The sequence below is a fragment of the Chiloscyllium punctatum genome, chromosome 8 (genome assembly GCF_047496795.1).
Source record: "Chiloscyllium punctatum isolate Juve2018m chromosome 8, sChiPun1.3, whole genome shotgun sequence".
In the NCBI taxonomy this organism is placed as follows: domain Eukaryota; kingdom Metazoa; phylum Chordata; class Chondrichthyes; order Orectolobiformes; family Hemiscylliidae; genus Chiloscyllium; species Chiloscyllium punctatum.
The window spans coordinates 60,384,007-60,400,140 of record NC_092746.1 but is presented as its reverse complement, the minus strand read 5'-3'; the positions used below and the strand labels follow the sequence as shown (position 1 = coordinate 60,400,140).

Here is a 16,134-nt window from a genome sequence, read left to right as displayed (position 1 = left end):
GTGGTCGCTGGGAAGTAAAGGAGTAAAAGTAACCAGTAAATTAAAAGATAAAGTCACTTTGGTTGGACTGGATGATAGGGCTGCTCACATATTAAAGTAACCAGTGATTATAACAAAATCACAACTAACGTTTCGGGTCAAGTGACCCTTACTCAGGTGTTAACTTTGATTCCTCTCCACAGATGCTGCCTGACCTGCTGAGCTTTTCCAGCAATTTCTGTTTTTGTTTCAGATTTACAGCATCTGCAGTTCTTTCAGTTTTTAACCAATGATTACAGCAAAAAAAACCTATAATTTGAGAACTTTTGTTTTATTTGTAAAACCCATGTTTGTGTCTTTTTAAGTGAAAAGGTTTGTGCTTCCAATTAATGACTGAATCAATTTAATGCTTAACCCAAAGAGCAGAGAGTCCATCGCCATTGGTCAGTGGCCCTGCATATTTCAAAGGTCACAATGGGGTTTGCAGCTGTGTCCATTGAGGTCTCTCCAGGTTTTAGCTGAACCAAAGAGGGAGGTTTGAACTGCTGCTGCTGCTGTTGTCAGTCAATCAGTCAGTGCGGAGTTCAGAGTGAACTGTCTCTAAGGAGCAATGGATTTGGGTCAGGTTCTGGTAGATAATGTTACGAAGCAGCAAGTTAAAGATGAGCTGGCTGAAAAATACCAGAAACTTTGCTCAGAATTTTTAGCAGTGTAAGTGCTGAGTAAGGGAGTGAACTTGATAGAGGCCGATTAAGATTCAATGTGTTTTTAATCTTTCAATCCTGTGAAATTTTGCAAATGCATAAATAATTGTCTCGACCTGGGGATAACTGTACGGTCAGCTATACTTTGTTTGCTTAACTTGCATATACAATAACAATCATGGTTATGATATACGGCCACTTGATATCTCACGGTGGAATAGAACAACAACATGCTGGTCCTGTGGTGTACACTGTTGATTATATTGATGTATTATTAAATAACCAACCACCCCCATGAGTGGATATGTTTTCACAGTGTAATGCTGTAATTCTGTGAAGTTTATTGGCATTACTAAGGCAGTAACTTTTAAAGGCGATTTTTACCTTCACTAGTTTCGATAAACGAATCATACTTTGTAACCTGACTGATGGCTTGAAGCTGCAGTTAGCTTGAGTAAATGGGACCAATCATTTATATTCAGTTTTCCCGATTCTTCAATGTACCTATCTTGTACAGAAATCCATTTCAGAGCATCTCACAAGTATTGCCCTTTTAAACATAAGGAGATGGGTGAATGTAATCTCACTTTGGTTAAAATCTCAGTTGGGATTTAGATATATGTAGAAGACAATATATGTAGAAGACAATAATAGAATGTACCTGTTCAAAGAATGTATTTTTTTAAAAATGTTCAGTGTGATACAGTATAAATAATTAAAGGTCAGTGTAACATTTTAAGTTTTTAAAAAGTGGTCACTTGTGTATAAAATGTTTGTTTTGGAATCTTGTTTTACTAGTGGTGGCTGTAAGTGTGTAACTTATTAGCAAAATTAAAGGTCATTAAGTTGTAGGCCAGCAGAAAATTGAGAAGCATGAGTTTTGATGTGTTTCCAGCATCTTGTACAATGACATTGAAACACTTGCCCAGTGAGCAATAATACAGATTTTTTCAGTAATTTTTTCATTGCATTATTAACCCAAAGTTAGTGAATCACCTAAAACAGAATTTTGCAGAAATTATGTGCTTTTATTGCTTCTATTCTTTACTTTGCTCTATTCTATCCTGTCAAACATTTACTTTATGTTTAATAAAGTACAAAGTGCTGGAGAAACTCATCAGCTGTACCTGTGGAGAGAGAAGAATAGAGCTAACATTTTGAGGCCATTGACTCTGTTTTGAAGCTTTTAATTATAGTTTTCAGTTTAATGCCATTTGATTATTCCCTGATGATGTTTCGTTTAGGGACATAAATTCAATTATTCAGATGCTATTTGATAGTCTTAACAAGACGAAAATTGTCCAGTGTACTTTGATTTCCTAATTATTTTGCTGTCTTGTAGTTTTATTTATTCATTTTATGGGATGTGTGCATTGCTGGCTGGCCAGCATTTATTGCCTATACTTGGTTGCCCTTCAGATGGTGGTGGTGAGTTGACTTCTTAAACCAGTGTAGTTCACCTGCTGTGGATGGATCCACCAATGCCATTAGGGAGTGAATTCCAGGATTTTGATCCAGCAACAGTGAAGAAACGACAGTGTATTTCCAAGTCAGGATGGTGAGTGGCTTGGAGGGAAACTTGAAGATGATGGTGTTCCCATATACGTGCTGCCCTTGTCCTTCTAAATAGAAATAATTATGTGTTTGGAAGGTACTGTCTGAGAGTCTTTGGTGAATTACTGCAGTGCATCTTGTAGATAATAGCAGCAGTGTGTACAGAGCGTTGGTGGTAGAGGGAATGGGTGCTCATGGATGTAGTGCCAATCAAGGGGGCTGCAATGGAATAGACTTAAATTCTCATTTAATGAATCATAGTGTCCAGTATAGATGCTGCCAAATACAAGTTCTTATTTTGTGCCTATCAAAAACAAAAGGTATTAAAAGCTACGAATGGGCCGTTCAACTCTATTGTCACTTTGGTTCTCTTGAGCCAGTTTGGGTCAAAGTGTTTGGGAAGTTGGAACTGGGGTGTAAGATAAGCCAAAATAATTGAAGTGCCTTGAAGAGCCAAATGTCTTACTTGTACTTAATAGTTGTGCTTATGTTTCTTTAGTTTGTCTTTCTCTATTCTCTTTCCAACTTAGTTTCACCTCTTTAATCCTGGATGTTCAAGAAGGGTTTAAAATAGGTGATTTAGTGAAAACCTTTTAACATTGAAAAAGGATAAGACAGAATGTAAAGAAATTGACCCCAGTGATCCAAGGGCCTGGAATAAAGAGACACGGATACAAAATTAAATGCATGAGCTTTTGGATACAAGCTTTGTGAAATGTTTTCATGCAGAAGGCTGAGGTCCAGTACTATAACTGGTGATTGAAACAACAACTATGTTAATATTCACTGGGTTGGAAAGGAGGATAAAGAGATCTAGGAATGGGTTAGGAACACGGGATTAGGTCAAAGTGCTAATGTAGTTTGGTTGAGCTGAATGACCTGTTCCATGTTACAATTTCAAACCTGTTCCAGAAAGCTAGAACAAATGAAGTAATATTAGAAATTAGTGTAAAGATAATCTCAGCAATTCACTTTGTTTAACAATTTTGAAAGACATTGAACTTAAAAAGCGAGAGAAGAATGGGTGTAATTAAATATGAATAAAAGAGGACATTAAATTTGAAATAGGAAGAGCGTGAAAGAAAAACAGAGCTCTACAATCTTTTTGAATTGATCGGGGAAGTATTACACAGATGAGTTATATGTATAGAAAATGTTTTTTTTTCAAAAAGTAACTTAACAACTGTGGTCAAAGTGCTACATAGAAGCAGTTTTTCCAATAATTTGAACACTGGAGTTTGTCTATGTAATTGGAAATATGCTACTCATTTTTATGTAAAAAGGCTTTTAAAATACAATTTTATTGGTGACGGTTTTATGAAGAAATTAACAATACAGGAGGAGATTCAACTCTGGAATGTCGGACAGGATGCAGACTAATTGTTGGGTTGAAGTCAAATAAGATGCACCATATGTTCCTTGTGTGATATCATGTGAATGCAAGTTACAATTAAGCTGAGAGATTACTGTTATCACTGGCATCCTGTATGTTTTTAATGCTCTGTGCAATATGTCATTTTCATTTGAAGAAATACTGGTACAGAAGAGCTGATCTATTACACTATGATCTGGTATTGTACAAGAAAATATGAACTAGTACCGACAAAGTTAAGATTCTCAGACAGTTGGGTGGGAGTGACATGCACTGAATGGAAGAAGGCACGATGTTGATATATTGTATTATGCAATAAATCTGGTTCTAAAAAGATAAGGTGGCAGAGAGGCCAGTGGTTTAATACCTCATCTGAAAGTGTAGCATACATGCGATCAGCTGAATTATGTGTTTGTATCTTTGCAGTGGATTTTTGAATGCATATCTTTCCATCCTTGGTGAGAATTCTGCCATGGTAGTGAGGATGTAATGAAAAGCTGGTTTTGAATTTGGTGATATTCAGGATTTAAGTAAATAAGAACATAAGAACCAGGAGCTAGAATCGGCCATCTGGCCCTTCAAGCCTGCTCTGCCATTCAATAAGATCTTGACTGATTTTTCTCGTGGCCTCAGCTCCACTTACCTACCCTTTCATCATACCCCTTGATTTCCGTACTGTTCAAAAAAAAGTCTTTCTTTGCTTTAAAATCATTCAATGCGGAAACCTCAACTACTTCAAGGGGCATGGAATTCCACAGATTCACAACCCTCTGACAAAGTAATTTATTCTCAGTTCAGGCCTAAATCTGCTCCCCCTAATTTTGAGGCTATGTCCTCTTGTCCTATTATCACCTGCTAGTGAAAACATCCTCTCTACTTCTATCTTATCTATTTCTTCATGATTTTACGTTTCTTTGATATCCTTCATTCTTCTAAATTCCAATGAATATAATCCCAGTCTACTCAGTCTATCTTCATAAGTCAACCCCCTCAACTCTGGGATCAACCGAGTGAGCCTCCTCTGCATCCCTTCCAGGGGCAGTATATTCTTTCCCAAGTAAGGAGGCCAAAACTGCATGCAGTACTCCAGGTGTGGCATCACTAGCACCCTACACAGTAACATAACATCCCTGCTTTTAAACTCAATCCTTTTAAGTAGATTCCATTTGCCATTCTAATGATCTGTTGTATTTATCAACCAACCTTCTGTGATTCATGCACAAGGACACCCAGGTCCCTCTGCACAGCTGCATGCTGCAACTTTTTTTTTACCATTGATGTAGTAGTTCTTTTTACTGTTATTCCTACCAAAATGGATGACTTCACATTTATTAACACTACTCCATCTGCCAGACCTTTGCCAACTCACTTAAATTATTTATGTCCCTCTGCAAAGTTTCACAATCCTCTGCACACTTTGCTATACCACTCCTCTTAGTGTCACCTGTTAACTTTGACACACTACAGATGGTCTCCAACTCCAAATCATTTATGTAAATTGTGAATAATTGTGGTGTCAATGCTGATCCCTGAGGCACACCACTATTACTGATTGCCAACTAGAAAAACACTCATTTATCCTCACTCTTTGCATCCTGTTAGCATGGATTCGTGAACAAATACATTACCCAAAATGCCATGCATCTTTATCTTATGCAGCAGCCATTTGTGTGGCACCTTGTCGAATGCTTTTTGGAAATCGAGATATTCCACATCTACTGGGTCCTCACTGCCCACTGTGCTCATAGTATCTTCATTGAATTCCAGTAGATTAGTTAAGCATGACCTGCCTTTCACAAAGCCATGCTGTGTCTGCCCAATGGGAAAATTTCTATCTAGATGTCTTGCTATTTCTTTTTTGATAGATTCAAGCATTTTCCCCTCGACAGAAGTTAAGCTAACTGGTCAATAATTCCCTAGCTTTTGTCTACCTCATAAGAGTACATTTCTAAATAATTATTCAATTAAAATGTCACCCTTTGAGTGAAGTTCTTTGTGACTATTAGGAATGATGAGTGACTCTAATTGTGTTAATGTCACGGGACTCATAATCCTGAGGCCCAGGTCTGGCTTGCGTGTGGCTCCCAGATAAACAGAAATGTAGTTGATTCTTAAATGTCTTTTGAAATGGCTTAACAAGTGGTTTGGTTCAAGGGCAATTGGGGGTAAGAAACAAATGAAGAATTTGCAAATGACAGAGGGATATGGGCCAGGAATAGGCAGATCGGACTAGTTTGGTTTGAGATTACGCTTGGCGTGGACTGGTTAGACTGAAGGGTCTGTTTCTGTGCTGAATGACTCTGACTCGATAATAACCAGTAGGAAAGTTTGGCTGCCCCTCCATCTAGTGGTAGGCCAGGAATATTGCAGGAACCACACAATGAGTTATAGGTTTCGCAGATCCTGTAGAGTGCAAAGGATCATATTCTGCCTACTGCTTTACTTTGGCCTTCTTGTAAAAGCTGGATGTGGTCACAATTGGGATGCAACAGAGGTGCCCATCCCAGAGCTTCAGCTGGAAATCTGGGGTGTTATTTTGCTACACTTGACATTGGAAGCCTGAGTGTAAATTTTATATCTTTTAATTTGAATGGCCTGGTTTCCTACTGGAGTATCTGCAATTGATGCACAAGCGGCAACCTGTCCTACGGTTTAATAAATCTTGCTGAAAAGAAGTTCCTCAAATGTTTAATTAGGTCTCGCCCGTGCAATTATATTTAGTTTCGAGGTCTTCTCCAATCTATCTAACCTTTTAGTGTACATGTGTTGTTCTATAATGATATTATGATAAACATCTGAATTGTAAAAGCATATTAAAATGTGGTTAACATTTAAATTTCAAAACCATTTGTGAACTAGGCAAGAAAAACTAATCCTGAACCTTTAAAAATGGTGCTCTTAAAAGTCAAATGTCACATGTGGCTGACTAAGGTAAATTACACACTTTTTGACTTGCCTGCGATCTGAAATGTTCTGCTTCTACTGACATCTAGTTGACTGAACTTGCCATCACTTTATTCTATTGCCTATCTAATCCTGGATAGATAATTACCTGTAATATGCCAAAATATTGCCTGTAACATGCAATGTTGGCAGCTTATAGTTGGGGTACAATCCACTGCCACTCGTCCTCCTTTCTGAAAGTGATTTTTAAACAACCTGTTTATATGTAATATGACAGACGTCTGGGGCAGGTGGTACTTGAACCTCAACCTCCTGGCTCAGAAGTAGGTACAAAACTACTGCATTAATAGAGCCCTCCTTTCTACTCACTATTTTTTAAAATTTTAAACAGCCCCCAGTAAGACATTGTAACAGAAGCAAAAAAAAGTTAGTGGGAAATTTATCAAAACAACAATGCCTATGGTAATGATGCACTCCAGAACCACAGGTGCCCATTGTCTCTAAAGGCCTCCTTTGCACCATGAACATTACCTGCTCCCTCTCCATAGATACCTAAGTGTGGATATAATGATGAAGAGGGGCAGTTGGCAGGTACAATATCCCTACCATGTCTGCTGCTGGGTGCTGGTTGGATGTATTAATAAACTTATTCAGAGATGTTATGACACACCCTGGAGCAGATGGGATTTGAACCTGGCTCAGAGATAAGGACACTACCACTATACCATGAGTCCCCTGGGTTCTGGGTATAAGGACCTGTTCAATTAATAGTGGTAGAGAATGAATCATTCAAGTCTTAATGAAGTCTTAATTGGCTAGCCAGGCATAATTCTAGTTAATGCCATTGGGCATCAGACATAACATGTCTGACTTAATTGGGATTCCAAAGAGAATATCAGTGTGGATGTGACTGAATGCCATCTCCAACATGAACTTTACAGAACCATTATCTTGTATAACATTTGACGTTAATACCTTTTCTTCCAGCTGTCACACCATTGCCTCTTTAGTCGCTCAAAGACCTACCATTTATCCCTTCCTATTCCTCATGCAAACTCTCCCTGGACTTTATCTGGAAACAATGTTTGTTTTCCACTTTTTGTTATGGACGAGACCAAACAACCTCAGAACGTGTCAAGGAGATAGCCTACATTCTAAGCTGTTTTCTTTAAAAAGTGAAGTGTCAGGTGTTCCAGTTGCAACTTCATTGATCAAACTACCAGGACCTATAGCACACATTATCTGCACACTTTGCTTAAAATGTGAATAAAATTTAAACAAAGGAATTGGCTTAACTGTAATTTTATCAAAATACTTAGCAAAATAATGAACTACTCAACTGTTTCAATGGTGTATCATTCCATAAGCACACCTTCCGCAAATTCACTAAAATAGATTCTCTCATACAGTTCTAGACAGAGGAAGAGAAGCCCAGTTGTAGCTGTAACAAAGGAAAAACAGCTTCCACATCTGGGTTCAAGATACCAGCAACTGCTGAAGGCTAAATCTTAAAAAAAAAATCCTGGTTCTGTTGGACTTAAGCCCACCCATTCAGGCAGTGTCTGAAGGCCTCACGAGCTGTTTGTTGGTTTGAAGCAGACTGCCTGACACCTCTGTCTCAAGCCTCTTTGTGAAAAAATAAACAGGACAAAATGCTACGGCCTTAATAGGTGTATTGTCATAACATGTTTACAAGACTCGGTTCAACCTCATCAACGGCTCTTTTGATATTTCTCTCTCTTCCCTTTAAATTGTCTGTTAACCAGTGATCAATGAATAGAAATGTCTGCTGACTTAAGTATCAGGAAGACCATTCATGTCTCCATTCTCTAGCTTTATTCCTTTCCCTGGCAGTTGAGACTGTACAAATGTTTTGCAAGTTTGACTCTGAAGCGAGCTTCTAACCACATCCATGCCATCACAAAGATGTTTATATCCATCTCTAAAACATTGTTCAACATCACCCCTGCCTCAACTCATATTCTTGACCAGGCCCTTGCCTGTAGTCTTGACTCTTCCAATCCTCTCCTGGGGAGACATCTCACTCTCTCTTTTTCCTCTAAAAATCTACATCTTGAACCAAAGTGCTCTGCTTTAATATTTCTTTGTGTAAATCAGTGTCAAATTTTGTTTGACAATGCTCCCATGAAATGTCTTGGAGCATTTTATTACAGTTAAAGTGTTGTGTAAATAAATGTTAATATTGTGGTTGTTGCTGAAACACCATAGAGTCATAGAGATGTACAGCATAGAAACAGACCCTTCGGTCCAACCTGTCCATGCCGACCAGATATCCCAACCCAATCTAGTCCCACCTGCCAGCACCTCATCCATATCCTTCCAAACCCTTCCTATTCATATACCCATCCAAATGCCTCTTAAATGTTGCAATTGCACCAGCCTCCACCACATCCTCTGACAGCTCATTCCATACACGTACCACCCTCTGCATGAAAAAATTGCCCCTTAGGTCTCTTTTATATCTTTCCCCTCTCACCCTAAACCTATGCCCTCAAGTTCTGGACTTCCTGATCCCAGGGAAAAGACTTTGTCTATTTAACCTATCCATGCTCCTCATAATTTTGTAAACCTCTAAGGTCACACCTCAGCCTCTGATGCTCCAGGGAAAACAGCCCCAGCCTTTTCAGCCTGTCCCTGTAGCTCAAATCCTCCAACCCTGGCAAGATCCTTGTAAATCTTCCTGAAGAAGGGCTCATGCCCAAAACGTCGATTCTCCTGCTCCTTGGTTGCTGCCTGATCTGCTGCACTTTTCCAGCAACACATTTTCAGCTCTGATCTCCAGCATCTGCAGTCCTCACTTTCTCCGAAGGATTCACTCAATCTATCCTGTCTATACCTGACATATGCTTCCTTCTTTTTCTTAACCAAACCCTCAATTTCTTTAGTCATTCAGTATTCCCTATACCTACCAGCCTTCCCTTTCACCCTGACAGAAATATACTTTCTCTGGATTCTTGTTATCTCATTTCTGAAAGCTTCCCATTTTCCAGTCTCCCTTTACCTGCGACCATCGCCTCCAATCAGCTTTCGAAAGCTCTTGCCTAATACTGTCAAAGTTGGCCCTTCTCCAATTTAGAACTTCAACTTTTAGATCTGGTCTATCCTTTTCCATCACTATTTTAAAATGAATAGAATTATGATCGCTGGCCCCAAAGTGCTCCTCCACTGATACCTCAGTCACCTGCCCTGCCTTATTCCCCACGTAGGTCACGTTTTGCACCTTCTCTAGTAGGTACATCCACATACTGAATCAGAAAATTGTCTTGTACACACTTAAGAAATGCCTCTCCAACTAAACCTTTAACACTATGGCAGTTCCAGTTGATGTTTGGAAAGTTTAAATCCCCAACCATAACTACCCTATTATTCTTACAGTTAGCTGAGATCTCCTTACAAGTTTGTTTCTCAATTTTCCTCTAACTATTGGGAGGTGTCTGTAATACAATCCCAATAAGGTGATCATCCCTTTCTTATTTCTCAGTTCCACCCAAATAACTTTACTGGATGCATTGCTTCATATTTTCTTTTCTTGACACTTCTTTGTTAATTGTAATACAAATTGGGCTTTGTGAATTTGAAAGGATATCTGGGGCTTTTACTACCCAGATAAAACTAAATAAAAGTAAATAAATAAAATATTTGTTATCTCCATATCACAGAATTGTTGCAGTGCAGAAGGAGGCCATATGAGCTGTGAATGTCTATGTATTGCTCTGCGTTTGATTTTCTTAAGACATGCTGTGTTTTCAGATACCAAAGTGCTGATGGGGGTATTAAGTACCTTAAAGATGTTAACGACCTTATGTGGCCAGAGAGGAATACTTTGTGTGAACTTCACCGATGTAGAATACAATAATCAGCAGCTCGCAACAACCATTCAGGAAGAGTTTTACAGGTTTGAGAAAAAGCTTTTGTTTGCGTTGCATGTATTGTAGCATGGTGTCCTCTTTTAGAGGATAATATCAGACCAATAAATCAAATTTATATAACCTACAAGTTTTTGAAAAATTAACTGCCTTTGACAATCGCCTTCCCCTCTGCCTTTGACAATCGCCTTCCCCTCTGCCTTTGACAATCGCCTTCCCCTCTGCCTTTGACAATCGCCTTCCCCTCTGCCTTTGACAATCGCCTTCCCCTCTGCCTTTGACAATCGCCTTCCCCTCTGCCTTTGACAATCGCCTTCCCCTCTGCCTTTGACAATCGCCTTCCCCTCTGCCTTTGACAATCGCCTTCCCCTCTGCCTTTGACAATCGCCTTCCCCTCTGCCTTTGACAATCGCCTTCCCCTCTGCCTTTGACAATCGCCTTCCCCTCTTTTGCCCACCATTAGCTCTTTTCCTTCTTTTCAGTTTCTCTCCATTTTTGTAACTTGTTTATTTTAGAGGTGCTTTTGTGAAAGTTTTATATCACTGCACCATCTACAGTGGTAGAGACCATTACAGAAAACATGAACACTTTTTTATAACCTATTTCCTGAGATTCACTTCACAAAAGAGAACAGTAGCACACTCTCTGCAGGTTTTGTAGAAGAAAAAAATCACTTTCTATGGAGTTAAAAATGAAAAATCAACTCTGACATTTATATTTCTTCTTTCACATCAAGAATGTTATATTGTGGAATGTGATATACAGCAGCTAAAAGAAGAAAAAAATATTTTAATGTTTTTCTGAAAGAACCAAACACACAAAAATAAGAATGCAATCTGTCCAATGATCTGATTAATCACATCGATAAATTCAGAATGCTGAGAAATGGGGATATTTTACATTTGAAGCAAATAAAAGTCCTGAATTTAAGTTTATTTTTGCAGTACCTAACTTGAACTCCTGATTATGAATATGTATTTTCAGAGGAAAGAGTAATTAAACTAATCGAATAACTTCTTCCAAGAACAACATGGTCACAATGGGTTGAAAGTTTCCTTTGTGCTATGTGGTTCTAAGGAATGAAGAGCACAGGAGTTTCATTTATTGCATTAAAATACTATGATTACTCCATGAAATAACCATTTTTGATTTAAATTTACATTCCATTAAAAATGAGATGTTGCCTTTGACCTTTGGGAGCTGGCAATGGATGGTCATTTTGAAGGATTTATATCAAATGCTCCCCTGAGAGTCAGGATTCACTCCTTTACGATGATGAAGGCAAGTACTTGAGTTTTTAAAAAGGAATATATGCACAGGAGATGTATTGCAGCTCCACAGAAAAGTATGTTCTCCAATGCTGTTGATATTTAAAGGTCATAATTTGGAGATGCCGGTGTTGGATTGGGGTGTATAAAGTTAAAAATCACGCAATCCCAGATTATAGTTCAACAGGTTTATTTGGAAGCACTAGTTTTCAAAACGCTGCTCCTTCATCAGGTGGTTGTAGAGTATAAGATCATAAGACACAGAATTTCTCGCAAAACTTTACGGTGTGAGGTAACTGAAAATTATACATTGAAAACTATTTTTAATATATACATCACACTGTAAACTTTTGCATGAAATTGTCTCACGATCTTATACTCCACAACCACCTGAAGAATGAGCAGTGCTCAGAAAGCTAGTGCTTCCAAATAAACCTGTTGGACTATAACCTAGTGTTGTGATACTAAAAGGTGTGAGCCATTGCAATAGCTCTAATGCCTATCCATTTTGTGTCCATTTCTATTGCCCCAGAATTTATCCAACAATTTGCAGAGCTGTGTGCAACCTTGACCGGGATCAAGGAAACATCCCTGCTTCGAAGGAGTTCTATGTGGCTTTTCAAGACTTTCCTGCCAGACAGAAGTAAGTAGCCTTGCTATTTAGTATTATCTGTCACTCTGTTCACCAAAAGTATCATTGGAAAATTTGGCTCAATTATTTGTCAATCTTTTCTCCAATGCAGCATTCAATGGTTTTATATCATCAACTTTTCCCCATTTCATTCAAATGTAATTGTGCTTTCATCATTAAAAATATCTACGCTTGCCATACTATTTATTCTGAATTTGGGATTGGACATCCTGAAACACCATTCCAAAACACTGAGTTCATGTGCATTGGCAGCTGTAAGAGTTTGTGTTGCTTTGTGCAGGTACGTTGGCAGTTGTAGAGTTCCAACTCATTATTGTTACTCAGAGATGCCTGAATGTTTTTGCCCCTGAGCAAAGAGTTACTCTGAGGGTTTGAACAGGCACTTCAAAATACCCCTCATCCAAACACAAGACTTGTAACAGCGGGTTCAATTCTGAACATTCTTGTTTGATCCCTGGTCCTAAAGAAAAAGACAGCATATAAGAGATAAGAGCAGCTTCGACAAGGGGTCAGTTAGACTTGAAACATCAGCTCTTTTTTCTCCTTACAGATGCTGCCAAACCTGTTGAGATTTTCCAGTATTTTCTCTTTTGGTTTCAGCATATAAGAGAGTTTGTCAATTAAACCTTTCTCAATCAAGTCAATAATAGTTTAGTAACAAAAACAAAAATTGCTGGAAAAGCAGCAGGTCTGTCAGCATCTGTGGAGAAAGGTTAGAGTTAACCCTTGCTCAAACTCTAGCCTGATGGTTTCTTGTTCTTTCTTGCTAATTCCACATCTCTTCATCCATTCCACATCTTTGGAGCTGATACATTAATTTCAACCATATCCATGCATCAGGGTGGCATATCTTCAAGATGCAATATACAATATGAACTCTGATACGTTAGTATATTTTAAGATGTGAACCGTTTGGTCTACTTAAGTTAAAAATCACACAACACCAGGTTATAGTCCAACAGGTTTATTTGGAAGCACTAGCTTTTGGAGTGCCGCTCCTTCATCAGATGGTTGTGGAGTATAAGATTGTAAGATACAGAATTTATAGCAAAAGTTTACATTGTGATGTAACTGAAACATTATGTTGAAAAAGACCTGGATTGTTTGTTAAGTCTCCTATTGTTTAGAATGACCATGTTGGTTTCAGTTCTTTCATATGTAAGTAGCAAACCTTTTATTTTAAGTTACATTCTCAAGTGAACTAGGTGTCATGTTGGCCCAGATAATGTTTTGAAGTGTGAGCTTCCCTCTGTGAGGCTATCTGTGCCACAATGGTCAGACTATTTCTAATCTAAAAAACAGATTTACGGAATCTTACATGGATTCATGCAGTTTTTGAGCAAAGTAAAATGTAATTTTGCAAGTACAAATTCACCCCACAAACGTTGTGCGTGTGTGTATCTGTGTGTGTATAGTGCAATGGGGTCACCTGTAGTGTGACATGAACCCAAGGTCCCAGTTGAGGTCATTCCCATGGATACCGAACTTGTCTATCAGCCTCTGCTTGGCCACTTTGCGTTGTTGCCTGTCCCGAAATCTGTCTTGGAGGACGGTCATCCGAAGGTCTGAGGTTGAAAGTCACGGACCGCTGAAATGTTCTCTGATTGGGAGGGAACACTCCTGTCTGTTGATTGTTGTAACTTGTCCATTCATCCGTTGCTGTAGCCTCTGCTCAGTCTCGCCAATGTACCATGTCTCAGGGCATCCTTGCCTGTAGCATATGAGATAGACATCCTTGGCTGAGTCACATGAGTACATGGTGATCTACTTAAGAACAGTTTATGTGATTGTGCTTTATGCAACTGAAGGTAGTGTGCAGGTTGGGAATCTAACAACTTTCAGTGCCTCAAGATAAATGGAAGAACCATCAAAACAAAACAACAATTTGAATCTATATAATGCATTTAAGGTAGTGAACATTCTTGAACAAAATTTGATACCCAGATATGTAATGGAATCTCAAGGTAGGTAACCAAAGGTGTGTTCAAAGGAATATGTAAAACAGAAACAAGAGGTTAAGGGAGGGAATCCCAGAGCTTGGGTAGGAAACTGATGACAGTGCTACCAATGAGGAAGTGATCTGAAATTGGGTCTGCACAAGAGGCTGAAATTGGAGCAGGTATGGTATTTCTGGAGGAGAGTGCAGATACATGGGGGGAAAGGACATGGTAAGATTAGAAAACCAGAATGAGAATTTAAAGTCAAGTTGTTGTTTAACTGAGCGTAAGCTATTGTCTGCCTTCAGGCACCAGGGTGATGAGTGAATGGGACTTGAAATTATTTTATGGAAGCAGAATTTTGGATCATGTCAAGTTTATTGAGGATGGAAGAGTGGAGGCTAATCAAAACTGAGGCTTTAAACCTGGAATGGAGATGGGCCTGTTATGATCTGGGGAAGAAGATCTAGTTAGGACCCATGGAGCACCCTATGCATATTGTAGCATCAAGCCAAAGTGCTGGAGAAATTCAGCAAGTCTGGTAGCGTTTGTGGAGAGAGGGAGAGAGTTAATGTTTTGAGTCTGATATGACTCCTCTTTGGAACCTGTGTAATAGTGCTGCACCCCCATGTAAGTTACAAGCAAACTTTTCTCTCTGATAAAACCTCTAAAGGGATCCTCAGCCTGCAAGAGGTTGCCATGAACAGTAGCCACGAATGACGAAATAGTGTATTCATTCTTTTGCAGTTACTTTTTTCACTGGGTGCTATGGCTCACAATGGTCTTTCTTGACTCCCAGCAGCCCCCCACCCCTTCACAATCCACTACATTCATCCACTGTCCCCAGTCTCAGACATCACCTCTCAGGGGACTACCTTTTCCTTCACATTATTTCCAATCGCTTTCATCTGCCTCTTTGGTTGTCTTCACTCCTCTTTCCTGACCTTGTCCAGTACAATGACGAAAGTGAGGACTGCAGATGCTGGTGATCAGCGTCAAGATTACAGTGGTGCTGGAAAAGCACAGCAGGCCAGGCAGCATCCGAGGAGCAGGAAAATCAATGTTTTGGGCAGGAGGCCTTCATCTGCTCCAGATTTGGATTTTTAAAAATTTTGCAATAATGGGGATTCAGTTGTGCCTGATCTAACAAAGTACACATAAACAATGTTCATCATTAGATATAATTTTGTTATGTGAGATGAACTTATCAAATATACAGAAGACAGTGTGAAAGATTATTCCCTCCCCCTTCCCCCTCCCCCCACCTCCAAGCACCCAGGTTCTCTTGATCACTGACAACATAAGTGAACAAAGTTAAAAGTCTCACAAAACCAGGTTATAGTCCAAAAGGTTTACTTAGAACCACTAGCTTTCGGAGAAATACTCCTTCATCAGGTAGTTGTCAAGCATCTGATGAAGAAGCAGTGCTCCCAAAAGCTGGTGCTTTCAAATAAACCTGGTGTTGTGATTTTTAACTTTGTTGACTTCAGTCCAATGCTGGGACCTCCAAATCAATTCAACTGTGGTCTATCATCTTTTCATCTTTGAAGTGATGTTGAACTGTGCCAGAATATTTACACCACAAAAGCATTGGGAGAACTGCTGTAACTGAAGCTTTACTTCTCAACATTAATCCTTAATTTGATAGTTTCAGATATATTATGACAAAAGCCATTTGGATGCAGAATTGGCTCAAAGGTAGAAGACAGAGAATGGTGGTGGAGGGTTGTTTTTCAGACTGGAGGTCTATAACTAATAGAGTGCTACAAGGATCGGTGCTGGGTCCTTTACTTTTTGTCATTTACATAAATGATTTACATGCGAGCATAAGAGGTACAGTTAGTAAGTTTGCAGATGACACCAAAATTAGAGGTGTA

At 39.0% G+C, this 16,134-nt stretch overlaps 1 pseudogene; it reads left to right on the top strand.

Moving 5' to 3' along the window:
• The first annotated feature begins 589 nt into the window (after nucleotides 1-589).
• LOC140480279 (maternal DNA replication licensing factor mcm6-like) overlaps nucleotides 590-16,134 on the top strand; it is a 48,966-nt pseudogene continuing 33,421 nt past the window's right edge.